The sequence below is a fragment of the Lagopus leucura genome, unplaced genomic scaffold (assembly GCF_019238085.1).
Source record: "Lagopus leucura isolate 7727_CA_CO unplaced genomic scaffold, USGS_WTPT01 Super-Scaffold_741, whole genome shotgun sequence".
Classification (NCBI taxonomy): domain Eukaryota; kingdom Metazoa; phylum Chordata; class Aves; order Galliformes; family Phasianidae; genus Lagopus; species Lagopus leucura.
In genome coordinates this window covers 1,725,102-1,751,746 of record NW_024962256.1, presented here as the reverse complement: position 1 = coordinate 1,751,746, position 26,645 = coordinate 1,725,102, and the positions used below count along the sequence as shown (strand labels likewise).

The following is a 26,645-nucleotide window of genomic DNA, read 5'->3' as shown; positions in this document are numbered from 1 at the left end:
TGCAGAAGTAGAAACTTCCTTGCTTAGTTCGTGCAGAACAAATGCACTTCTGTGGCAAAAGTGAATACGTAGGGTCCTTGGGTTCTTTTGGGATATATTTTCTTTTCCAGTCACGGTGCCCATCCCTACAGCTTTCACAAGTGACTGTGTTGAGAGTCAGATAAACACTGTTCTGGGTGAAAAATTAGTTTTAAGAAGGCTAGTTTCCACATTCCCAACTTATCTGAATTCTTATCCCAGCATAGAACCTCTTGTAAACAGTCTGTTAAATATTTTTAACAAGACAAAATATACAGGCTGCATGCACGAAATAGTGGCCATGTAGCATATCAACATACACATTTCTTTTCACTGTTAGGTTGGAAAGTGTGCTACAAGAGCAGTAACACAGAACGAGAGTACAGAATAATCTGGGCCAAGAAGAAGGATCATGTCATTTGGAAGAATGAGATACCATAGCATGGTTTGAGTTGGAAATGATCTTAAAGATCATCTAGTTCATCTCCCTGCCATAGGAAGGGACACCTTCCTCTAAATCAAGTTGCTCAAAGCGCTGTCCAACCTGACTTTGAAATGTCTATATCTACTTCACACATCTTGAACAAGGAACATCCTGAAGCTGATATTCCGAGATCAGAACACCTTCAAATCAGATTCCTTTGGGATTTCTATGCAATGAATATTACCAGTGTGTTCCATGATAAGAAAGTAGCCAGACAAAATTCACTGTACTGCAGTCACATGTGCACCATGATTGTTCCAGTATTATTTCTATGATCACTGCTGGGAAGAAGCTTGCTAGTACATTTTCTATAAAATACACTGGCTAGTACTGGAGTTCAGTTACACAAAACACTTTATGCAACAAAATAAGATTTCCTCTGGGATCAAAATGCCTTCATTCTTTTGTTAATGTTTTCTGCATTCAGGATCCTGTGTTAATGATACCAGGCAGCTGTCTATTCATGTCATAACTGCAGTCAGACCTATTCTTACCCTGAGGCTTTTACAGTTACTGGTAGCCAAATGGTGGAAAAAAGAAATGCCTTTTCTCCATCTTACAGATAAAGAGCTGAAAGAAAGTAAACTCACAGCTTCACAATACCTAAAGTCAGTCTTGGAATAAATATGCAGGCAAGTGTTAGTCCTCAAAAGCATTACAAGACTTTACTAAGGTTGTACAGAGATCTTGGTGCATACTCCAGCTTTCTACATCCTCTCTCAGTGCTCCAGTAGCAGAGCAGCATTCCTTTCCCCTGTTGATATTATTAATTGGGCTAAACCATCTTCAGAGAAGTCACAATGTCCTTTATGTATCACCAGACTTGTAAGTGTATGCTGACCCAGACCTATCTCTCAGCAGCACAAAAAGAGCATTTAGTAGTTTTATTCACTTCCTCATTGTTGGTATGTCAGGGTGGTGATACGAATTCATTGCTGCTTGTCAGCTGTCTGGCATCTTCTGACAGTGTCTGCAGGAAAAGTGAGTGGTTATATTTAAATATCTGTCAGTTAATATGACAAAAGACATGAATATTTCTCTGGGATTTGCAATGACCTTTTCATTTGCCTTGAAGAGTTGTCTTCCTCTGATCAAGAAACTAATTAGGTTGCTGAAAGTTGCTGTACATCTCTATCACTGGACTGTGGAAATGCATTTCTCCATATGACAGGGACTCTGCAGGATATTTCCATTCTTCCTAGAATCTTGTGGCTACAAATAGTTAAACTTTCCACAGATCTGAGGCATGGGATTCATACTGTGAAAGTGATAACAGAGTGACAAACCCTGGCTGCAAGCAATTGCATTGTTTGGTAAAACTAAATTGCCTTCAAAAAGTTGAGTTTCCTCAATTCACCATTCTGAGTTGCCATCGGTACAGTCCCATAATGAGATCTCAAGTTAACTGTTCTTGAAAGTGGGCTGAAAGAGTAAAAGCAACCATATACCAAAGACACAGTGTCAGAAAACATTATCATTGAACATATATGAATATGAATTTTGATAAGATGAGAAGAGCACGTCTGAAAAAAAAAAAAGATGTAAAAATAGCTCTTTCAGTGACAGCTGTGTTTGGGGAGGCTTTTGTCTTCACTGCATAATGTAGATGAGCAATAAAACCATGGATTTGCCTACCATTCTATACTGGGTTATTTGCTATTTTTATTATATGCTAGGTTATTTGCTACTCAGTTTCATGACTTGCTGAAGACAAATTAAGGGAGTGCCAGAAGCATATGCAAGGAAGCTTCAGGCTGAGTAATGTCACTTAGACTGTGCAAGAAATGTAGACTCAGGCACTTAACCATATACCATGACTATTGTGGAATACACTAGTTTTGAAATAATCAAATCACAACAAATATACAAGAAAAATGTTCTTCCAGATCAAGAGTACCTTTGTTCTGATAGTCCTCCGTTCACTGCAGATTTCACTGTCCAGAAGTTCTTTGCTAAATTCTTCAGATTGCGCTCCTCCATAATACAGGCCCTTGAAGGGGGAAATACATCTTCCCCAGTAGCTGTGGAAGACCAGCCTGCCGGGACCTGCCAGAACAGGGGGTGCTTGACCACCATTTTGCAACATTCCCTCTTACAATAGTCAAAAACTGACAAGGTCATGCTGTCCTGGACCCTGTTACTATTCCAGATATTGACTCCACTGCTTGCTGATACTGTAAGTAGAACCAATTGAAAACCCTGCTTGAAGTGTTTGGGTTTAATTTTTTTTTTTTTTATCTTTTTTTTTTTTTTTTTTAATTTTCTTTATCTGTGAAAATTTTTCTAGTTTATGAAGAATATTAACTTTCCGAAATTTAGGTAGTTCAAATAAATAAATATTAGATATATGCTAATATCTAATAATATCCTATTTTTTCCTTTTACTTCTGCACTTCCCTTTTCTCAGCAGATGAAAGATGGGGGTTGGGGGGGGATGAGTTAAAAATACTCAAAATATCTCCCAAACATATTTCTTTTTCAAAAACCTTAAGTACTTCAAAAATGGTTTTGGTAGTAATTTCTAATACACAAAAGCTTTTTTACTTTAACACTTATTAAACCACAACATCAATTTCAGAAGTTAGAGACTATTTATTTGGGATGATTCTGATTCAGAATTCCCCAGGACATGAATTTTGAGCTCTGTGAAGTGCTTTCATGCGTTATATACGGCAGGTTTGTCACATTTTCTGAGGTCGGTATGCTGGTTTTGTAAATATAAAAAGTGTCACCATGCTGACATAGCTAATGGTCCGGTCCTCTCTCACCAACCATGAACAGAACCAGCTGCTCCCAACAGCATAAGCAGGAACTCAGCTTTTGAAATAACTGACTTAGGAAGAATGCTCCCCCCTAACCATCATTAGTTAGTTAATCTACTATAACAATTTTTAAAAGCACATAATGTCATTTGGCTCGTTCTTCATTAAGAATGCTGCATGACTAAAAGGTCTCATTTAGTCAGCTGCAGCTGAGCAATACAGCTGATCAGTGAAAGCAATACCAATGAAAAAAAAATCTGTAGTGCAAAGCATCCCTGTAGTTTATTTCCTTTCCAAAATAAAATTCTTGCTGGATCACTTTGACAAGCAAAATGCATCCAAACAAAAAATTTATTGTGATATCATTGCCCAAAGGAGTCGGCATGGTTATGGTTGGTTATGACCATATTCTAATAATTTTTTGATAGTTATAAATCTGAATACATAGGGATCTCTGATAAATGGGATTAATGGACTAACACTGAAAAGAAGTGAATTAGATACTAATGGGATGGGCCTATCTGAGATTCATTAGAGAGTACAATAACCTCACAAGTTAGATGCTCCATCAAACATGGCACTTAAAACCAGGATGGGAGAAGCACTGAGCTGTTCAAATACTCTGCTGGTGGGTGAATGCACAGGAATGGAAAAAAAAATACCCAGGTCATTCAGTACATCCAGACATGCAGTTGCGTAGGGTAGGAATCAACACCAAATTAAGGTATTTAAACAGAGATATCTATATCTGTGTACCTACACTGGGTCTGGGTGTCTAAACAGCAACTGTAGTCAGGGGAGATGCAGGTCTCCCTAAAGCAGAAAGTGGCTGGTCAGCTGCAAGAACAGATTTCCAGCCTCTCTGACAAGTTTTTATTGACTGTACTGATAGTTCAGACACCAACGCACTGCTAGGTACCTAGGATAAAGTTCTCAACTGAATTCTAGCTCTGTCTTTTTGTGAACATCATCAAAGAAACAGTAAAACAAACACCATTTGTTTCTATAAACAAGTGGTGTGAAAAAAGACGTATTATAGAAGGGTGAAGTTTCACTTTAGTGTTCCAATTTACTGCATATAGAACTACTTGAAAAGTCCTGGGCTATCCAAGATACTCATGCAAGTTTGGCAGATAAAAAATGGGTCTTGCATAAGAATTTTGACATTCTGGAACAATTTCTGGGTACCAGGTATGATATCCTAGGAAATTTTAGGTGGCATCAGTCTCCTACATCTAGATAAGAAATTGAATTCTTAGTTGCCTCTTAAGCAAGAAATGAACTCCAAATTTCTTTACACAACCTCTAGCACAGTAGTGCTCTCTGATCATTGTAACTTGCCATGTAGTTATTGGTAGAAGTATCATCTCTGGTTTCCTTGCTGCAGAACCATAGTTCTTCTCACGTTAGCGCATAGTTCAGCTGGTAAGGATGAGAATTTTTGATCAGCACAAACAGTTTCAGCTTAACATTCACCAAGAATGGACGTGGAATCTCCTCAGTTCTGCTTTCTGGTTTTTAAAATACAGTTCAGTTGATTTAACTCTTCTTCCAGTAAAAATCAAAAAGAGGGAAATCAATAGGGAAACAAATTCATGTGGCTAGATTACCTTCCTCCACTTCTAGATTTTTTGGTTAAATGAGTGGTTAGCTAGTTCCATTCTGGATCTTGTCAGATGCATTAACGAAATGTGTTTAATGAACTGGTAGACCAAGAAAAATATCCTTTCAAATCCAGGAGAAAAAAAAAAAAAAAAAAAAAAAACAAAGGGTCAATTTGTAAAGTCCAGGGAAGGCAAAAGAAATGGCGTAGAACTAGAAAGACTGAGATCTCCAACTGATTTTTCAGTTTCATTTCCCTATGTGGGAGACTACTGTCTTTTATTAGTGCTTAATTCATCTGTTGATAAGTAATCATTCTTTATATTTTCAGTAAGAGAAATAAAGTGAGCTTATTTTATTCAGGCTTCAGAAGTGCATTTGATATGTTGCAACATGGGAATATAATAGTTATATTGCAGAAAATAGTTATTAGTAGAATAACTACAAGGCAAATCATGATTAGAGAAGAGATTACAACGGCATATGCTAAAAGGAGAAATATTTAACTGAACAGAAGTTATTAGTAGAATTCCCTAGACCTGGCATCAGGGTAATATTTCTCCATTGTGCTAATGAAATTTGCTGTAACAGAGTTGGAGGCACTAGACAAAGTTGAAGAAAATCTGAATACTACATAGTATGAATGAGATGACATTAAGATCTAAATTAATTGAAATCAGATGGCACTATAAAGTTCAAGGACAAGCTACTGAAGACTACAGTCAATTTTCAGTATAGAATATAAATAATACTTATTAGTGAATCATCAATAGGAAATGACAGGAAAAAATAGCGTTTAGGTGAATGACTGAATGATCGGATTATCATGAGTCACTAGAGCAATGTGATCACAGAGAAAGTAAATATTAATTTACATACACAAAGTGAGATTTTTCTGGGAGAAACAGGGACACATTTAATACTGGAATGGCATTGGATGAGCCACAGACTCTGATGTCAGTCAGAACCCAGAGATGTTGTTCACCCAAGACTACGGATACAAAAGAGAGGTGGGAATGAGCAGAGGAAAGCAAAGCAGTTAAAGGAGATCATAAAGTCAGAAGAAAGACTAGAAAGTTTGCTTTGCTTCACCCGGTAGAGCAAATGCCAGGAGAAGTGAGAAAATTCCTCTGAGATACTACCTAGATAATCAGAGTTGTAGGAAGGCATATCTGAGGGTCCTCTCATCCAACCTCAGCTTAACTTAGGACAATCACCATTGGTAGTTCGGGTCAACCACAGTTCTGTACAGATAGGTTTTAAAAATGTTTTAGGATGGTAATACCATATCTTCTCCTGTGATTAATGCCAGTACTGCATAATCTTTCCAGTAAAATAATTTCTTAATGTTCAGTCTGAACTTTGATCTGCAGTTTCTGTTTCCTGTTGTTAAGTTCTCTGGCACTATCAAGAGCAGGTACAGACCACCTCTTCTTCAGAGAGAAAGTATTTCCACCAATGGAGAATGTGGTCTTAAGCAGATAGACACAAATTTGTCAAAAGTGATTCAAAATTGGAGGAAATTTCTCTGTTACTGGAATGGAACTCTGAATCGGAGTCAGACAGGAGATCAGAGAAAGGTAAGACAGCAAATGGACTATAAGGTGAAGCTTTAATAGATTTCTGAATGGTAATCAATAATCTCTTGGTTAAGATATGGAAGATTCTTAAATGCTGTGATTAGTTCCTAGGTCTCTGTTCTGCAGTCACAAGTTTCTCTTCTAATTTTCCCTGTCTAATAAAACAAGGGCATTGCAAATGTTTGTGCAATACCCATTAGATACCACAGGAAATGGTTATATTTGCAATGATTATTGGAAATTTTAACACACAGCAGTCCAAGTGCTATTTTCTAGAAGTCCCACTAACCAAATATATCATGAATGTGCGAGTGGTATACAGGAACGTAAAAGTAAATCAGTATCAGAGGGTAAGGTTTTTACTCATAGCAAATAGTCCCCTGGAATTTCTCACAAACCCTGTATGGAGATAAATGCCCATTGTGAGAACAAGAGATTTTTTTTTCTTTCAGGGATATTTTCAACAAAGCAGAGAAGTTTCTTAATATCAGCCATAAAATGCATACAGAATCCATTTTATAGACAGTCTAAGATATGATTGTTTCTAGGAATGATTTCTTTCTTGTGGGTGACCTTGTAGAGTATTATTCAAGACAAGTTTTTCAGTGCTGAAATGGAGTTATAAATATGTCTAAGCTTTATATATATTTATAGGTATTACGAAAATAATAATTCTGATGTTAGCTCTGAATGGAAAGAAGATCAACTTTGATTACTTGCCAAATGCTACTGAGTATTAGAAGCCATGGAAGTTATTTCTTTTTAGTAAATTTCCTCATTTTATGGGCTCTCAGGAAAGAAATTCATATTTTCAGACATTCTCCTTTTCCTCCTCCTTTCTTCTCAGTCTCCTCTTTATCTCTGGCACTAAAACACCCTCTTTTCAGAGCCATTATTTTATTAATGCATGATTATGCATTTCTAACACTGCTTTCCTCAGCTTCTGTCTGAATACCTTTATTCAAGTCTCTATCTTACATTTTGAAGTTTCAATATAAAAATGAAATGGAACAGTTTTTGTATTTTTCCCCTTCAAGAAGTAAAATAAATAAATAAAGAGGTCACACAACATTGTATGCAGGTGTTCCTGTGAGAAACAATTGATGTTATTATATAAAAGGAAATGGAATGAGATGAGTTTTACTGAATCCCTTAGGGAAATCATTCAATATGCACTCTTATCAAAGTCTAATAATGGCCTGGCTGCTGCTTGTTTGCTTTGATGAAGCTGATAATAACAAATCTACATTTATTTGCATTTCTTCTGCTAGAATTCACTGAGGCATTTCCAAATGTAATTTTAAAGTATTAGTCTAACACATGTAGATTTTCAACTCACAATAAGTAGAAAGAGATCAAACACAAACTCAAGAGACACAGTTCTTCTGGGGGCTGTACATGACCACCATGACTACTAGTGAACATTCTTTTTGAGAGGCACCAAGTATCTGTTCAGAGGTAGTTAACACACCGAGGATCTTGTAATCTACCCTGGCACAGGCTGAGAGGGAAAAGCCAGCTGATCTATAACAGATTTAGTGCAGCCCCCTCTGGTACTTTGCAGCTATGAGTGGTTATATTCAGAACTGGATGTTCAGATGGATTTGCAGAACTCTCTCAGAATTTTTCCCCTTAGAGAACATCAAATTTCTGTGAGCCTTTCTACTGTAGCAATTGGTGCTTACAAACTTGCAATCAGAGATGCTCCTTAATCTCCTTGCCAAGAGCAATTTGGTGAAAGTAAACTTTTTACAAGAGATCAGGAACATGGCAAGAGACTGAAGTAATTTCATAGGAAGACCAGGTAGAACTTCTCATGAGAACACATTGACTTATACTGATAGCATATTTCATCATTGATGTGCTCCTCTCCCTTCCAACATTATAATTTCTCTTTCCTTTCAAATATCTCTCAACTGACTCATAGCAGAACTCCTCTTCCTCCATTAGTCAAAATGTTTAGACACACCTCACATCCAGTATTCACAAATCACTGAAAGTAATCATTCTGCAGCTTTATTGAGGCAAACCATGAAGACAGAGCAGAGAGGTAGTGACCTGGAAGTTAACTAGGAATGTATTATATCTACCTTCTCAGGGATCAAGTGCAGTCTGGTTATTTTTCTGTTTAGAGATATTTTTTTACTTTGCTAATGTCTAAACCTCAGAATCCAGGTACAGCCTCCACAACTTAAGTTTTCAAGAGTGTGATGCAGGAGGAAGATGGCTGTTCTAGACACTGAGTTCTGGTTCAAGCCTTAACTTCTGCTAGTGACTTATATGATTTCCAAAATACGAAGGAATCTGAAGCAAAGATTCATCTCCTAGTTCGTTTTTTTCCCCTACTTTGTATATACTTACTGAAAAAAGCTAGACTTTCAGAACAAAAGGAAAAGTGATTTCATAGTTGCCACAGATGTGACAAGAAAATAAGGAAATATTCCCTTTTGGATAACACCTGCTCTTGCTAGAAAGTCAAGAGATTTGGAAGCTTCTGTTCAGACTATAAGAAGGTTTCAAAGACAGAATCTATGATTTAGACTAGGCCTTACTGCTCTGCAAGCTAGCGTGTGCTCACATCCTTCTTAGCAAGAATTTAGCATGTTATCTTTTATCATTGGCATCACCAGTTCTTTCTTTCCATACTTCTATTTACTTCAATTTTTTCTTTCTAATCATGCAGTTACTGGCCATAGCCAACAGGTACTAATGCTAACACAACATGCTTACTGTCATTTCTCCAGTTAGGATTCCATATTGACTCTGCCCTCTCCTTCTCAAGAGCCCCAGAAAAACTTAGTGGCTTCCAGAAACTTCCCCAATCAATATGCCCTGAGGTCCCTGAAGTACCATAATCTGAATGAAAGTCTGTGAAGCAAAACTGAAAATGAGCTTAGCAGGGTTTAGCTGCAGCTTGTTATCTGTCATAGGAGAGGGGTTTTTATTTTTTATTTTGTTGTTGTTGTTGCTGCTGCTCTTTGCTTGTTTACTTTTTACTTTCTATTTCTGAATCTACAAGCTATAGCTATGCATCACATGGGCACCAGTCAAACTTGGATATGAATAATCAGATTGTTCTGATATCTTCACTTCTCCCAGAAACAAGAGATAAATCCAAGCTGAAAGGACCTTTTTTTTTTTTTTTTTAAAGACACGATACTGTCCTTTGTTGCAATTTGAAATAACTGTTGGAATACAAACATAATTTCTTGTAGAGTGACACAGCTTTCCAAGGCAAAGGTAATTTTTTCTGTGTCCTTCAAGGAATGCTTCATTTTAAGCTGCAATCAACGAGCTTCCCTATAGCATTGCCTTGTTTGCACCCAAACCACTAGCCACAGCTAACAAAATCAATTAGAAATTAGTAAAGGCAAAATGTTTCCAATCAGAAAATCCACTCTGCAGTTACTCATTTATATTAACTGTACAGCTTGAGAATAAATTCACAATGTAATCATTTTTTGTTTACATGCACACTTAACAGATGAGCATTGGACTCCTGAACACTCATGCTCGATGTTATTCTTTAGTAACATGAATATATTTGTATTTTTGCACAGATTTAAGCCTTGGGAAATACATTTTGAGTGTTGCTCAGTTGTTTCTGGAGTACAGAAAGAACCACGGGGAGACTCAGCTATACCAGATGTAATATTTGCTTTTATTCCCTGGTTGCCCTCACATGATTTTTCATTGTTGGATGGGAGATGGCAACAATGTTTCCCCCAAGTTTAACTATGTAGTCAGTACAGAGAAACAGTCACAGATCCAAGATAAAAGTGAGGCCTTGTACTCTTGGCCCTGTGTCGGAACACCATCAGTAACCAGAGCAGGAGACCTAGAAATCCTCATGCTTCTTATTCTAAAAGGTGAGTTCTTTGGCCTAAGTAGGAAGGAGTGATGGAAATTCATCTGCGTCTCAAAAGACACATTTCCACTTTCTCTGAGAGCTAAACAAGAAAAATACCATAGTCAATATTTCCTCTTGTTGAAAAACTGCAATTCATTGAAAACCAAAATTTTCAAAATGAAGGGCCAGCAGGCAACAGCCTTCCAAGGAAGTCTAAGAAGTTGCAGCTTTCTATTTTTACACTGTGGATATGAGAATTTCTAGGGATTCTCCTATCCAAAGCTACTTTGATTTTGCTAGATTAATTGCATTTTTGTGAAGAAAAAAAGGAAAATGTAATTTAAAACTCTAAGATAATTACAACAACAAAAAATTGAGATGAACAATACTTTCTAATAGATATAAAAAATATGAAGATGCCACTTTTATGGCTCATTTCAGGACTAGGACAAGACTTAACTATTGTCATAAGGAAAAAGGTGAGTTATTAGCTGGCTCACATGGACTCAAAAGCCTTTTCTCTTTTCTGTTCTACCCTTGCCCTACAGAATAAAATTAGAAATGATGCAAGGAAAAAAAAAACAAACAGAATATTGCTGATGTATTGCTGAGTATAGTCTGTAGCTAAACCTCAAAGTTGTCTATCACTTAATATATTTTTTTTTTTTAAACTTGAACATATTCCAAAGACTGTTTCTGTAAAGTTTATTTTTATGAATTTGGTTTTAAAAATAAAAACCAACTTGGAGCAAATCCATCAAAAGCAACAAAATAGAATGTTTATAACAAGTTATACTTCTACAGTCATTAGGGATCAAATAACGATGAATAAAGATGGTGCTATTCAGTACTGGGGCTTACCTACCATCCTCATCCATAAATAGCTGTACTGAAAAAAATCATGTTATTTATGCCTGTGCTTGTGTGTGTTTGTGTGTGTGTAGTGTCGGTATTTTGTACATGTGTCATTGGAAATACCTAGTTCATGTACAGTCTGAAACCTACTGTAACAAATTTAACTGTACTGAAACAAGTGTTTTGACTGAGGTATAAATTCTAGCTGATGAGTTTTAGCAGCAGAAGCACAGAATAGGGAGGGTGTTGCCAGATGCAAACCCAGCTTCTGATAAAAGCTTCAATTGTTGGATATACTCATGTTTGAAAGGAAGAGGTTTGGCAGCAAGCAGATTTATCCACATGGAACTCATCTTAGGTTCTGTCTAGGTGAAATAATAAGAAAGGTATACACTGAGTTTACTTTTAGCGATGCAGGATAGCTAGAGCTGAGGAATTACTTAAGTGTTACCCAAGCAAAGTTCAGGGAATTCAGAGTGGATATCACCACCAGCTCATCTTCCAGTTTCCCTGCCAGCTGCCCTATCTCCTTTTTACCCTTTCTTTTTCTTCCTTACCAATGTAGGTGTCTCAGGAAAGCCTTAATAGGAATTTATAAACACTTGGTTTATTAGAGGCATGACTGTGAATCTAATGAAACCATTTCTTTACACCATCGCTGCATTTATCTGCATGGACTTATCACAGAAAGTCTGAAAAATAAAATGGTCTTATTTGTAAAAGAACGGAAAAGCTGACACCTGTCCAGCCTGGTGAGGTGTGTGTGGAAGGAGTGAATAGGCTCTCACTTTTATTCAGGTCCACTTTTCACTATCCATAAGGATGCACTAATAACTATAAAATAACAGTACATTATAGGCTGGATACATTTTAACTGCTAAAGTAGATAATATTTTGTTGCCTCTGTTATGGATAACAGAAACCAAGCTGTGGGTTCCTGTTCTCACCTCAGACACAAAATCAAAGCCATCTATTTCTCTCTTCTAAAATAAACCTGTATCTCTCATTTCTCATGGATGCATGATAGATAACTCTTGGCTGCAATTAATAATGAAACTGGGGTCTGTAGTCATATACAGGAAAATGTTTACATTGGTTTCTACATATGGTGGATGATTGTTACTCAGCTAAAATTTAAATGTTGAGGTTGCGGTGTTATTCATTATAAAAAACATACATATATCAAGGACACTCCTGCCATTTGTTTCATGTATCCATCATAAGGTGGAATCAGTCTCTTACTAGTACTGTCACTTGCACGGGCCATCATACTAGTCAGCAGAGCAAGACTTTCTTACGCAGATATCTCACTTCAAGGCAGATAGCTTCAACTGTTATTTTTCTAAATGTCTCAAGAGAGTTTGTAAAGCAGTTTCACACTTCTGTTATCTCCCACCATATTTATATAGCAGAGCAGTCCTGCATTTTCAAGATAACTCATTCCTTATTTCTCAAGACTGGCAAAAGGTTCCTTTAAGGTGATCAACATAAAAAAGAAAAAAAAAAAAAAAAACAACAACAACAAAAACCTAAGTATATGGATTGATTCAGTGGGAAATAGAGACATATTTCATGCATTTCTTCTAGTGCATCCAAACTCCCCATAGGATTCTCTGTTCATACTTGCTTTGATGAAGGCTTAGACATCTATTTAACTGCTATCAGATACCATGGATGATAAAAATATATAATTGTCCTAATGATGAGTTCCCCCATATAATTAACCATCCTTACTTGTTTGCTGAGAGGAAATGACTACTGTATGTTGACTGAAAAAAAAAAAACAGGTTGTAATTTTTTTGTAGTTGCTGCTTTGATTTGTGTTGATTTGTCTTCTCTGAGTTTGGCATATATATACTGTGTATGAGCACATAACTTGACTGCCTCAGACAACTTGGAAACATATGTTTCATTATTGCTCCTACAGTTTGTGGGATGAATCTCATCAATCAGCACTGCTTTATATAAAAAAAAATAAAAGTTACAGTACATAGGATTTAAATAAACTTATACATCTTGGACCTTTATCCTCTCTCTCCCCTAAGAAAAACAATACAGTTCAGCAGTTACTTTTCTGAACACCTGTTTACAAGGACATCCTCAACAGCAGCAACTGACTTGTTCCAACTGAATCACTGGCTGGAGCAGATAAGATATTGAATTTTTAATTGTATTTCATCGTGAATGCAGCTGTTTTGCATCAGTCGCAATAAAGCCCTATCTATTCTCTGCTGGTTTCTGGACAAGAGAGGCCTCAAATTCAATTGGAAGTGTGAGACACGGCCAAGAATTTGATAATGAACAGCAATTCTGATAGAATTAAAAACAAAACAACAAAAAAAGAGGATGCACAAAAAGAGATAAGTTTGCTTTTAAATAGAAGTTGTTAATGCATTTTAGCTTTTGGGGCTGAGAGATGCAAAGGTCAATGCCATCTCTGCATCAAATTCTGAAGCTAATCTGCATGAGGTGAAGTAATTGCAGACGTCTTGAGGTACTTTTTCCTTCAAACTCCTGACACATGGTGAAATGAAATACAAGTATCTTTGGAGAGCTGATAAAATATTAGGGATCTGATCTCACTATCACAGAATCACAAGGTTGGAAACGACCTGCAAGATCATCTAGTCCAACCACTCTCCCATTCCTATTAGTACCACAAGCACTAAACCATATCTCATAGCTCCTCATCCAGGCACCTCTTGAACACTGCCAGGGACGGCGACTCCACCACCTCCCTGGGCAGCCATTCCAGTGCCTGACCACCCTCTGAGAGAAAAAGTTTCTCCTAATATCCAACCTAAACCTCCTCTGGTATAACTTCTGGCCGTTGAATCATCACTAGATACGGTGACTCAGTGATCATGGCATTCAGAATTTGAATTTCTGACATACAATAGAAATATGCACAAGGTAGACTTCAGCTATTTGGAAATTGTTATAGTTAGACAGAGGCTGGCAAAGCAGAAGCTAAAGATCTTACAGAAAGGTGATGCTGTCAAAATTTGAGGATGAATGTGCAAACCAGGTTTTTCTAGTAAAAATAAACTTCATAAATGAATTAAAGCCTGACAAGCTTCGTAAGGATAAGTGATAATTGCTAGTTGAAATAGCAGTTCTAATTTTGGAGATAATTTTACCTTGCACACAGGCATACCTGAACTTGCTGTACATCATCTAGTACAGATGTTGATGAACAGCAAGTCACACCACCACCACACCAACAGACACCACAGGCTCTTTGGGGCACCTTCCATGTAGTCTGAAAGCTAGTCTCGCCTGCATCTGCAGTTTTCGTGGCTACTTGTACCCTGGTGGTCAGATTGCTATTAACTCAAGTATGTCAAGGACTAAATGCTGTAAAATGAAGGCTGTCATATTAGGTCTGTCTTCAATTTCCCCAAAATAAAATCTCCCTATTTCCTAGAAATGAACTTTCTTTATGACATCCATATTCAGGGGAATGCATAGAACCTAGTCCTCCTCCCTTTGAAAAATGCTTTACGTCACTGATTAAATTAACAGTGCTATTCCTGCTGCTGAAGGTGAGAAAACAAAAAGAAGAATATGGTTCAATATCTAGTCTCTAACTAAATGCTAATACTCTTGGCATTAGGAACCCATCTGTTTCTTCATTTTTCTACCACTACGAACTCTATTGTAACAGATGTTTTGTGTCTACTAATGACTATATGCTACATTATTAAGCCAAGAGGGTCATTAAAAGGAGTTGTATGCAGTTTTTCCATCTGCAAGGTCATCAACTTACAACCTAAGGATTATAGGAACCCCTCCTTTTCCTCACCTGAGTCCATGTATAATTTACACAACTAACATTCAACAAATATTGTTAACATCTTCATTAATGTTGGGTTATCTAGAAGTGCCTGTAGGCACCTGCTCAACTGTCAGAGCTGACACATCTTAATGGCTTTTTTGCCAGAAGCAATTCTTCCGTTTAGCTGCAACTTGAACTAGTCAAATGCCAGTTACCTAGCTAGACAAAAATGTGAATGTTCTGTTTTTTTAGGTAGTAATATTTGATTTATGCATTTTTCTTTATCTTTTTTCTTCTTAATTATACTGGAATTAGATACAAAGCAGATGCAAACAAACTATGATAACATAAGTTTGCATAAACGCATATGTCTTTACCAGCCTTTGACTTGAAAGGTGTCTATTTCCCATTACTGAATATCATGTAAGAAGCAAGATACCTTGCTTTGCCCCTGAAAAATGACTGACAGAGTAATAACAGATCCACAGTGAAGCAGTTTCTGAGAAGGATAATATTTCTTTATAGAAATTTTTAAACAAAATAAAAGGAAAGAAGACGAAAAAAGAAGAAAAAAGAATGACTTGAATATTTCAGTGATCCACTTGTGAGTCTCTAATTAAAACATACCTCCTTCTTAAGCATGATTCTTGGGATTCCTACCCATAAATTTTCACTGTAGATTTTCATAAATGTCACACCATCGTAAGTCCATAAGTCCAACATTATGCAAAGGTGTTGGAAAGTCCAAGGGAAACAAAAAAAGACACCATATTCCATCCAAGCAATTGCTATTACATTCACAAGAATAGCTGAAGTCTGAGTCAAATAATTGAATGAAACATCAACTTGTAAATATATAAATATGCCTGTGAACATGTACATACTGGATGTGGCAGTATGGCTACAGACAGAAGAAATAATTGTCCATTTTCCGCCTACTGCTAAAAGTTATTCCTTAAAAATTTGAATCCCCTGCTGAAAAAAATCTGTGCTTTGTGGATACTCTTAAAAATAATAACTCAGTTTACTAATCCCTCCAGAGAGTCACTGATTTTGCAAATGTTCACAGTTTAAGAGCATGTGAGGCTAAGCATGTTCACCATGTTCATCACTGGTGAGAATGCACAGTTAACAGTAGTGATTTTGTTGAAATAGCAGTGTTTTGAAGTTGAGCATTTACTCTGTCATATAGTTTTTGTGTTCTTTGTATCCGTTGTATCAGGGATACATAAGAGGCATTACTTTTGGAGCAATCCAGGTGCTCTACCAGGAACCTTTTCTCTACCAGTATCAAATATGTTATTCTGAACTAGTACAACAGGAGCCTTGCGCCTGCCCATCTTCCTTTATAATGAAGAGTATTTGTATATCTGGCCACAAACATGTGGCAGATACATCCATTGCCTGTGGGTACACTCAAAAGCACAGAGGTTCAACCTTACGTGGGCTGAGTGTTCAAAAGATTTCTGTACAGAGAATGAATTTGTAAAGGGAGGTTTCTCATATCCTTGGAAACTTAGCCAGCATGTAGGCAGTAAACTTTCAACTTCAAAGTCTCAGCTTTATTGTTACCTGATCTCAGTATGAGGACAGTCAAACCTATCTTACAGAGAACTTGCTTGGGCTCTAGAGTCAAGGCAGATATACTTCTCAAATATTCTATCTAGAAAATATCCCCATTATGTGAACACTTGGCGTTGCTATAGCTGACCAGATTGGAGATATTTTAAAATGGCCCTTTTAAAAGGATCTGCTTGGATTGACTTACAATGAAATTTGATTCAAAGTGTATTTAAAGGCAAAATCATAGGCAGCATTTCTCTAATACCGCTTATAGGAACTGTTACTATTTTCCTTACAACTGTCATACTGTGAGTTGCTTTTGAGTGAGAGTTTCTTTTTTTTTTTTCTTTTATTGTTATTTTGCTTTTTGAAGTTGCTGTCTACACAGAGATTGTATTTAAGATCAATAGTGCTGGACTCAATGAGCCACTCTCCTTTGATATGGAAGCTAATCAGCTCTTGTTTGGCTTTTGAAACCTTTCAGGAATAGCCTCCACAGCATTATAATGACAGACTCCTTAACGGAAACTTCTAGTCTATTTGAAAGTGGATTTCCCTGGCTTAGTATGACTAACTGGAAAGTTGATTTATACATTACATCAAACTTAGCTACTACCTGCTCATTTTCTACATATTCTGTTTGTAGAAAACATGCCCAAATCTTTTACTGACTTCTAATAATCAAATATGATTTAGAAATATATCTTTCCATTATCCACCTCATCAGAACAATTATATATTCACTAATAATTAAAGAGTCAGGATTCATGGAGACAGTGTTATTACTAGCAGGCACGCTACATAAGAGTCTCTCTTGGCATCTCCAACTATCATAGAATTCTAAGATCATAGAATGCTTTGTGTTGAAAGAGATCTTGAATACTCTCTAGTTTTAACCCCTCTGCCATGAGCAGTTTGATACAACTTCCATTATCCCCTTTTTTGGAGTAGACATCCTCTAAGACTAAAAAGGGTATTAACACTACAAATTGCAATTTTCAATATGACATTGTCTTTCAGGGCTAAACTGCTCTTCCAACTAAAACAAAACGTTTATCCTGACTTAGGGGAGACCTCATTGTGGCCTTCTGATATTTGAAAGGAGCACATAAACAAGAAAGAGAATGACTGTTAACAATGGTGGATAGTGTTAGGACAAGGGGGAACAGTTTTAAACTAAGACAGGGGAGGTTTAGGTTAGATATTAGGAGGAAGTTTTTCCTACATAGAGGGCAGCGATGTACTGAAACAAGCTGCCCAAGGAGGTTGTGGACGCCCCATCCCTAGATGCATTCAAGGCCAGGCTGAATGTGGCACTGGGCTGGCTACCCTGCACATAGCAGGTGGGTTGAAACTAGATGATCACTGCGGTCCTTTTCAACCCAGGACATTCTATGATTATTTTTTTTTTTTTCCACTTTAAATATGCAACCCTAGCACGTAAGCTTGAGAAATAAGCAGCTATTCTATTTGTAACACAGTCAGGAAATGAATATAGATACCAGGGTTTTCTTTCCCAGCTACCTCTGAATACATAGCAAATTCACTGGGACAGAGGTGCCAGGTGATTTTCCTCCCATACTATTTGAAGATCTCTTGAGGCTCAGATGCTGTAGCACCCCAAGTATTGCCACATCCCTATAAAGAAGTCAACTTGACTCTTGAGCCAGAGTGCAAAAAGCTATAGGATTGCATACACTGCAGTTTTTAAAGAGTAAGGTGGTTATATCCTAGAGCACTTTATACTGACCGCGTTTTTGTTTTCTTTTTCTTGCTGAAACTGAATCAGAATTGTCTAATATCATGCTGTGAGTCTATAGCAGAGCAAGGCACACACCCTACACGCATCAAAAAAATTGCAAAAGTTCTAAGTTGTCAAAGTTTTCCTGGCACACCTTATAAGCCAGTTGCATAGGAACTAAACTCATAAAATCTGAGCTATCTTTGCCAAGCACCATTTCATTTCTTTTAGGGGCATTCCTGGGGCCCTCGATTGTAAGATTTGTCATTCCTTTTGAAATGTGAATACCAGAACTCTTCTCCAATTGAGGTGCCATTCCAAAGCAATCCACTGACAGCATTGACCGTGAGTTGGTTAATTCTCAGGTAAGAAACAGTTGTTAAGTTCAGAATGAGGTGCAGCCACAAGCTTCTTTTGCTGGAGGGACTGGTTGATGCTGCTTTACTGTGATCTGCTGTCAAGGGGAAACAGAAGATCAAAGAGACTGGGGTCCTGCTTGGTCTCATATCACCATTATGAGAAAAAATTCACTGCACAACAGGCTTCCATTGTCAAATTGCTTGGACATTTTTGTACAATTACACAATACTAGTCAAAAGTCTGCTGAGAATACCATCAAGTGATGTTGCCCTAATACTGGCAGGAAAGACTACTGTCCCTAAAACTAATACACTGTCCTTTCTCATTCCTTTCTTTCTTCAAGGATGTCAGGGCTGAACCTTAACTACAGGTATGATGCCATTTCAATGAGAAGTTCAGAGATCGTTTTAATATCTTAGGTTTTCAAGTAGTGGAACTCTTAGCTCTTGAGGGTCAGTAATGAAGAATGAAGCCACGTCAGGAAGCCATTCTGTCATCTGAGGAAGACTTTTAATGCTGGAGTTTTTGATGAATACTACATTCCTCTTTGAAATACTGCTGCTCCTTGCCCCAGAGATTCATTTAGGAAGCCTTTATCTGCCTGCCATTCTCCAATGCTTACAAAAAGGCTATTCAACATCTTTTTCAAAAATGTGTATTGTTCTCTTTTTTTCCCCCCAGAGAGTTCTTTCAGGAGATGATGTCCCTTACTATTTGCAGGCACAGAAAAACTGATATTTCCTATTTTCTATTTCTTGGTTTGTCTTTTGTGTGTACTTGTGGTTTTTTGTTTGTTTTGGTTGTTGTTTTTTGTTGTTGTTGTTGTTGTTTTGTTTGCTTTTTTGTTTTTGGTTGGTTGGGTTTTTTCCACAGTAACAATTCAGTTTTTCTTGATTTGTGCTCATTCTTAATATTAGAAACAGGCCATTTTTGACAACTGCAAAAATTAATTAGACAGGATAAATCTGCAAGACAAGATAGTAACATCTTAGTAAATTAGACAAATGTCTTCCTTTCAGAGATCTATTTAATCCTATTGGTCTGTATTTCACATCATTTACAAAATCACTGATGAAAATGGTGCTACTAGACATAAGCAGTTCCTTACACGTTGGCAGAGTAACCCAAACAGTAAATAGAATGATTTTGGTTAGCAGCACTGAGAATTAGCTTAACTAACATTAGTAGGGACTATTAATATTGACACCACGACATTTACAAATATGGTCTATCAAAGCATTTGGGAAAAGTGTTTATCGCATTTGAAAAGAGTTTACTTAACCTTTATTTGGGTGATGATTTCTTAAACCAGATGGACATCTGAAACCTGAAAGGACTGTTATGTCATTTACAATAACTCCCTGTTGGCTAGGCAGTTTTCCTAAATGGACTTTTTTTGCTAAAGGCTTGAGACCAAAGCTATATTGCACAGTATTAGATAAGAGCACCCTAAATGCTGAAATAAGATGCTGTGACTCCGATATCCTGTATTGTCAGCTAACACATCCTAACACTCAAAAATCTTCCCAGACTCACTGTCTACAAAGCCAGTCACAATAATGTACTTACGCAATCAGATCTGTTATGCTAACTGAGGCACGAAGAATACAATATATCAGTGAATAGAAGGAGTAGAAGCTTGTGCTCCCCTTTACTGCACGCTTGGCCAGTATCTTCAACATGTGAAACATATCACAGAAATACAGAGATATTAAGTAATAATAAGTCTACATACCAGTTAACACCCATGCTCTCTCTCTTTGCTAGATAACTATCCAAGAAATTGATTTCACTGCTTTCAAAACTTTCAACAAACTTGGATGATCTGTCAAGGAGATGTATGAGCCATTAAAATCTGCAATTACTTTACTTCAAAGCCACGATTAAAAAGTTGGGTTTCCCCTCCCATCCTTAGCCATTGATTTCCAAGGCAAGAACATTTCACTGGTGATGTAAACCCCAATGAATTACCAAGCAACTAGCAGAAAAGAAAATTTAGCTCCTCCCAACCAATCTCATATAATTGAGCTTTATTGAGATGAAAGGATGAGGGTGAGGGGGAGAAGACTAGACGATTGTAAATTTGGATTGTATTTTTATCACCATTTAGCATTGAAGTCAAGTATAATTTGACATTTTATTGATACTTCCAGTATTTAAAGCTGACAAGTCCTATATTAAATTTTACCATGTATATCTGATATGACAATAAAAAGCCTCTTGCACTTTGCTTAGTAGCTGCTGCAATAAAATGTAAGTAGAAATGCCATGCAAGAAATGATTTGTCTACTTCTGTCCACTACCACTTCCAAGCTTTCCTAAGCTTTTTTCAGTTACCTGGGCAGATTTTGCTACTTTGTTTCCCATTTCCTCAAGAAGATGATAAAGCCAGCTGATACTTGTTACATTCCCCTTTTTAGTAGCTGTTGTAATGTCTTTATGAAATTGAAAATGCAAGGCTTCCTCTGCTTCTAATGCTTTGTGACTGTTCTCTAAGAGAACTGCTAAGGTGCTACCATCACCCTTGCATGACTAGTGGTTGTATCTTCCCGTACATTTGTTACATGCTAAGCCTCCTAAACCAGAAGAGCAACAGAGTAGCACAGTGTGCTTTCTGTCCTTTGTATTATGAATTAGTAGCATCCCTATAATTCTTCTCTGCTGCTCCTTATTAAAGAGTAACCATATTTACAGTAGGTTTAAAGAACAAATCTTTGTTAACAGATTTGTCTTCCACAGGATCAAGAAAATGAACAAGTAAATAACACATTATACTTTTGAAAGTCCAAGTCTCTTCTTAATAAATAAATATAAGATGAAGTTATAAACCTATTAGAGCTCTAAACACTCAAGGGATCAAAAAGTCAAATACAGTACACAACTGAATAGATTAGAAGACTGAAACACAAAGGTATTTCCTCCCTGGTATTATGCCAAGCAGTGATGAAATCAGTAAATACTTTTGAAAAGACAGACCTCTTAAAAGGCGTAGAGAAATAAATCTGACAAGAGAACTGATGCATCCAGGAAAAGACAGATTGTTGCTAATTTTCATCTAAAGAGAGTCATTGCATGAGTATCTGGAATACACCTCCGGAGAGCAAGGTTCACAAAGATTAGAAGAATGTATGAGGTTCAAGAAAGGCCACCTCTGTCCTTAAGCCACAGTTCATCTGTATTACAGGGCTGTAAAGGAAGTGACTTTTCCATACACCAGTGCTATCTGTTTAACATGGAAAACAAAAAATACCTTCTGCTGGGCATTTTATCTGCTGAAAAGCTTCTGACCAATAGATCAAAGGATTGTTTTTTTTTTTTTTTTTTCCCATAACATTTCAGTCCTGAGTTCTCACTGCTGTTGTAGCTAAAAAGATAGCAGATTTTTAAACCCAGATCTTAAAGCACTTGGGGTGGGATTCTGAGAGCGTTTAAGATGGCTGGTCAGCCAAAAGTCAGTCTTCCTGGGCTCCTTCCACTTGCTCTATCCTGCTTATCCCATAACCATCAGCCTACCGTGATGCTTCCTAGAACCAACACAGAAACATCAGAGGAATATCTGTCCCCAGTGGGTGCAACCTTTCCTCAGGCTCACTACGATATTCTCTGGTACGCCACAATTCTTGACCTGTACTTGTATTACAATTGAACAGATTAGCACAGTGGAAGGGTGATACAGAAATCACAGAAACACCAAGATTAGAAAAGACCTACAAGATCATCAGTCCAACCATCCACCTACCACCAACAGTTCTCACTAAACTATATTCCTCAACAGAACATTCAAACATTCCTTGAACACCTTGAGGGCTGGTGACTCCACCACCTCCATTGGCAGCCCATTCTACTGCCTGACCACTCTTTCAGTGAGGTAGTATTTCCTAACATGCAGCCTAAACCTTCCCTGGTGCAACTTGAAGCCCTTCCCTCTAGTCCTACCATCAGTTAGGTGAGAGAAGAGGCCAACCCCCAGTTCACTACAACCTCCCTTCAGGTAGTTGTAGAGAGCAATAAGGTCTCCCCTGAGCCTCCTCTTCTCCAGACTGAACAATCCCAGCTCCTTCAGCCACTCCTCATAAAGCCTGTGCTCCAGACCCCTCACCAGCTTTGTTGCCCTTCTCTGAACCTGCTCCAGGGTCTTAATATCTGTCTTGCAAATATAACAACAAAGGGACCAGCACAGAAAACATAGCATTGCACAGGAAAAGTAAACATGCTCACCTACCTACCCAAAAATCCAGGCTTCCAAAAAGGACTCCACAAGGCTCCAACCAGAAATCCTTCCATAGTGGCTGTCAGCCCTTAAATGAGGTCTAAGAGAGGTGCAGCCATGCTCCACCTCTTCTGGCCACTGAATTGCCTTCACCTGTGCTCCCAGGGCTGACTGGGCCCTTCCCCAGGTGATCAATCAGTGGTTCAGGCTGTGAGTCAACAGTTACAACACAACTTGTCTCAAAAAGAACAAAGGTACATTCTTCTTTTTCTTAGCAGCACGAAGATGAACACTTAGTTTACCTCAAATGAGCCTGCCAAGACTCAGCACGCAAGACAAGTAAACACCTACCACAGCTGAAAGGAAGTCCCGTGTAACAGAATGAACATGGACTACATCTTGCTTAAGATTTCAGTGACCTAAATCCAAGAGAGGATGAGATTCATCTACTTATTCCTTAAGGTTCCATGTATAAACTATGAAACCTTATGCTTTAAGGGAGAATGGAAATTCAGAACTTCTAGAACTTCTACCATCACACTTTTCAAACTCAGAATAGCTCTTTCAGGGACACAGAAGATAGTGCAGGAGTTATGAGAAATGTCATTTCAAAAGTACCTGTAAGAATTTGATTTTCAGTCAACCCTACCTTAAAACTTTTGAGATTTTTTGAAATAGAAATTACAATTAAAGAAGAATTTTAATTTTCACAGACTTTAGCTATCTCTCTTCCTTCATATGTGAAAATAACAATGATTTTTTTCTTTTTTTACTTGGGGATTTTTTTTTAGCTATTCAGATTAAATGCCTGGAGAGAAAATTCAGATGTATGACAGGATGGCTGAAAGTATAAAGAAAATGCACATCAACATGGAAATCTTAGTCATGACTATAAAACAGCTCATTTAAACAAAGACAGCATGATATGTATAGTAAAAATAGTGTGCATTCATTCTTCATTTTAATCCAGTTTCACATCAAAGGAGATTCTCCAGGAATTGTGATGTACATGAAGGTATTTGAGTAGGAAAATGAAAGTTTCACCATTTATAAAATCTATCTGCTATTTCTCCCTCTAGAGAGAATTATATAAATATAGTATGTTGCTCTTCAATTCACAATCAAGCATTGAAATATGAAAAATTAGCTTTGTTAGGGTGGCTCTGCCTGATCACAGATCTGACAGAACATGGAATACAGACTATGAAGTTCTTTTGGAGATGTTATTCATTGTTAGTGATAAACTTATACAGAAAGACCAGATTCAGAGAGGTCAAGAAGTAGCTCTCCCCTAGACATGAAAAAGATGATATTTAGACTGTAATATTTTTCATTACACTTTTTTTTTGTCTGGCTTCTAGTCAACAAATCAGGGCAAATCCTACTGAGGTATGCATATTACCCCTAGCAACAGATGCTGACAAGTGCATTAATAAATCATGACCATAATCAGAATTATAAACAAATATTTTCCTGCCAGACATGTTGTTTATTATAATTTTGTATTTTGCTTAATTACTTTATTTTTTTCAGATTGTACTAATCTTTGCATAAAATATTAATTGATCAAATTACTGTAGCAGATTAGCTTACAAAGGTCACTAACAACACAATTAGGTTCTGGAACAGGCAGTTGATGCTTTGACATGTAAGATGAGAGACAGGACTCCGAAGACCGTAGTAATGAATTAATTGTGAAATGGCAAGTGTTGTCAGTTCAAAGTCAAGTTCAGACAGACCCGGTGTCTGGATTACAGTAAAATTAGATCTTGCATGAAAGGAATGAAATGAATAGACTTTGAAGCAAATGCACTTCAAAATAGAGGGTTTTGAACCCTCTGTAGAAGGTTGTGCAACCCAATCTCATTGTAGATTTCTCCTTTCCTCTATGACTATGGCAAACCTTTCTAGGAACCTCAGCTCAGCATCTCTCAGAGATTTTTAGCTAAATTTGCTTTCAGTAGTTTTTCACTAAATGGCTATCTCTAGTCTACACTTTTACTTCTGTCTAGGTAACAGTGGGCATTCAATGTTTATGCCACCTTCATGGTGTCCTGACTTAAGGCAGTTTTCTTCTCTGTGTCACTATCTCACAAAGAACATTATTCCCAGAAATTCAGGAACATGATTGGCTTTATCTAGCTTAAATTCTGAGAAAGCTGCAGGTGTGTGGACTCCACATTTTAAAAATTGTACCTGATGGAAAAATGAGACAAGCTCATACGTACACCATCCTAGTTAACAGCAGAAAGGACTGGAAGAAGAAATCTACTGCTGATGTGGTTTGCTGATGATAGTAGATAACTTCTTGCCACAACAGTATTGAATTTTGTTTTGGTATTCACCATCTGGCATTTTCAGAATTTCCTCAGGGAAGATCCACAGTCATTGGTACCTCCTTTTCTTTATCAATGACCTGTGAATGGTAAAACCAGCTACTTTCTCCAACTGTCCAGATGAACAAGGGAGAGGATAAATTGCAGCATTGATGAATCTTAGACCTCTCAAGGGAAATGAGTACAAAATGTGATTCTTGCTGTGGTGCAAAAATCATCTGAATCTTGTCTGTGTATTTTGGTCCTGCAAAAGCATCCTCATACATTCCTATTGTCCTTAATAGATGAGACTCCAGAGCAAGTAGACCAGTATCACAGCATTTTCTCATTTCTTCTAAGAAACAAGACATAGTTCAAGTGCCTTGGATAGTATCAACTGTTCTGAAATGATACTGGGAAACAGATTGGATCCTGTAAGAACCTACCATGCTGTGTAGAAGTCATGCTCATAATAAGTAACTGTAAGACACTGATGTCAGCTTACTTGTTTGTCTCTAAGTACTTCTGCTGATTGAGGCTCTGGGGGCTCCAGATAGAAAGCAACACAGGAGAGAAGAAAGTTTCTTCCACATAAATGCTATATATGAACAACAGTGCTTTTTTTCTTCTGATATTTTTTTTTAAACTTCCCTAAATACTGATTAATATGTCAAAGATGTAAGCACTCCATTGGTCTGGTAAATATACAGCTAAGGATTGCTTAGCACAACAAATTTGGTGGCTGTTATGGTCTATCAGACAAATGTATATTTAGCCTAAAGTTGAAGCATACATTATTTACTTGGTTGACATTAGCATCTTGATGAAGCTGCTCTGGGAGCTGTTATGAGACACCAATGTGATACAGAGTAGTGGAAATGCTGGCAAATGGAGCCTTGACATAATGCCTCGTAGCAGCTGTGTAGCATCAGCTTGTGGCTTGGATTTGAGATGAGGGTGGATGCGTGGGTAGAAAGCAGGTGCATGTTTTCCTAGGAGAGCTCACAAGCCATTCTTGTATACAGCAGTCTTCCTTTCCTCTTAAAGGCTAACTGAAGCTGCCACATGATTGGAAAACTAAATAGACTGTGATGGAGAAAAAAGGCCCTTTGCAAAAGCTAAACTGTGCTTGTTTTGTTATTGATCTAAGAACCAACTTCTCGGAATGGCTCAGCTCAGAAGAAAAGGGAGGGTATGTGGAATTCTTATGTGAGTGGAGCTGCTGGAGACAGTGTCTCCTTAATTAGGGTTCAGCAAGTGACCTAAGAAACAAACAACAAAAAATACATAGAGGAAAATAATCCAAACAAACAAAACAAATCAAACAATCAAGCAAAACAAATCCAAACAAAACTTTTAGCTCTGTGGCAACATGACGTACTATTTGCTCCACAAACACAGTCTCTCTCTTCCTGATCCTTCTTCACAGTTTTCTACCTGAGAACAAGCTGCCTTTTTTTTTTTTTTCCTCCCCTTTCTCCATGTTCCCCCTGTGATACAGGATACTCAAGGCAAGGATATTTGTTG

At 37.4% G+C, this 26,645-nt stretch overlaps 1 long non-coding RNA gene across 2 annotated transcripts; it reads right to left on the bottom strand.

Annotated features, from left to right (window-relative positions):
• Positions 1 to 1,095: 1,095 nt before the first annotated feature.
• Positions 1,096 to 22,831, bottom strand: LOC122175889. Of its 2 annotated transcripts, none has more exons than XR_006177547.1 (3): positions 22,816 to 22,831; positions 2,400 to 2,548; positions 1,096 to 1,472 (listed from the first exon to the last, which is right to left on the bottom strand). It is a non-coding gene; the product is annotated as an uncharacterized LOC122175889 (long non-coding RNA). The 2 variants fall into 2 exon arrangements; XR_006177548.1 differs by lacking the exon at positions 1,096 to 1,472 and adding an exon at positions 1,869 to 1,924.
• Between the last annotated feature and the right edge of the window lie 3,814 nt (positions 22,832 to 26,645).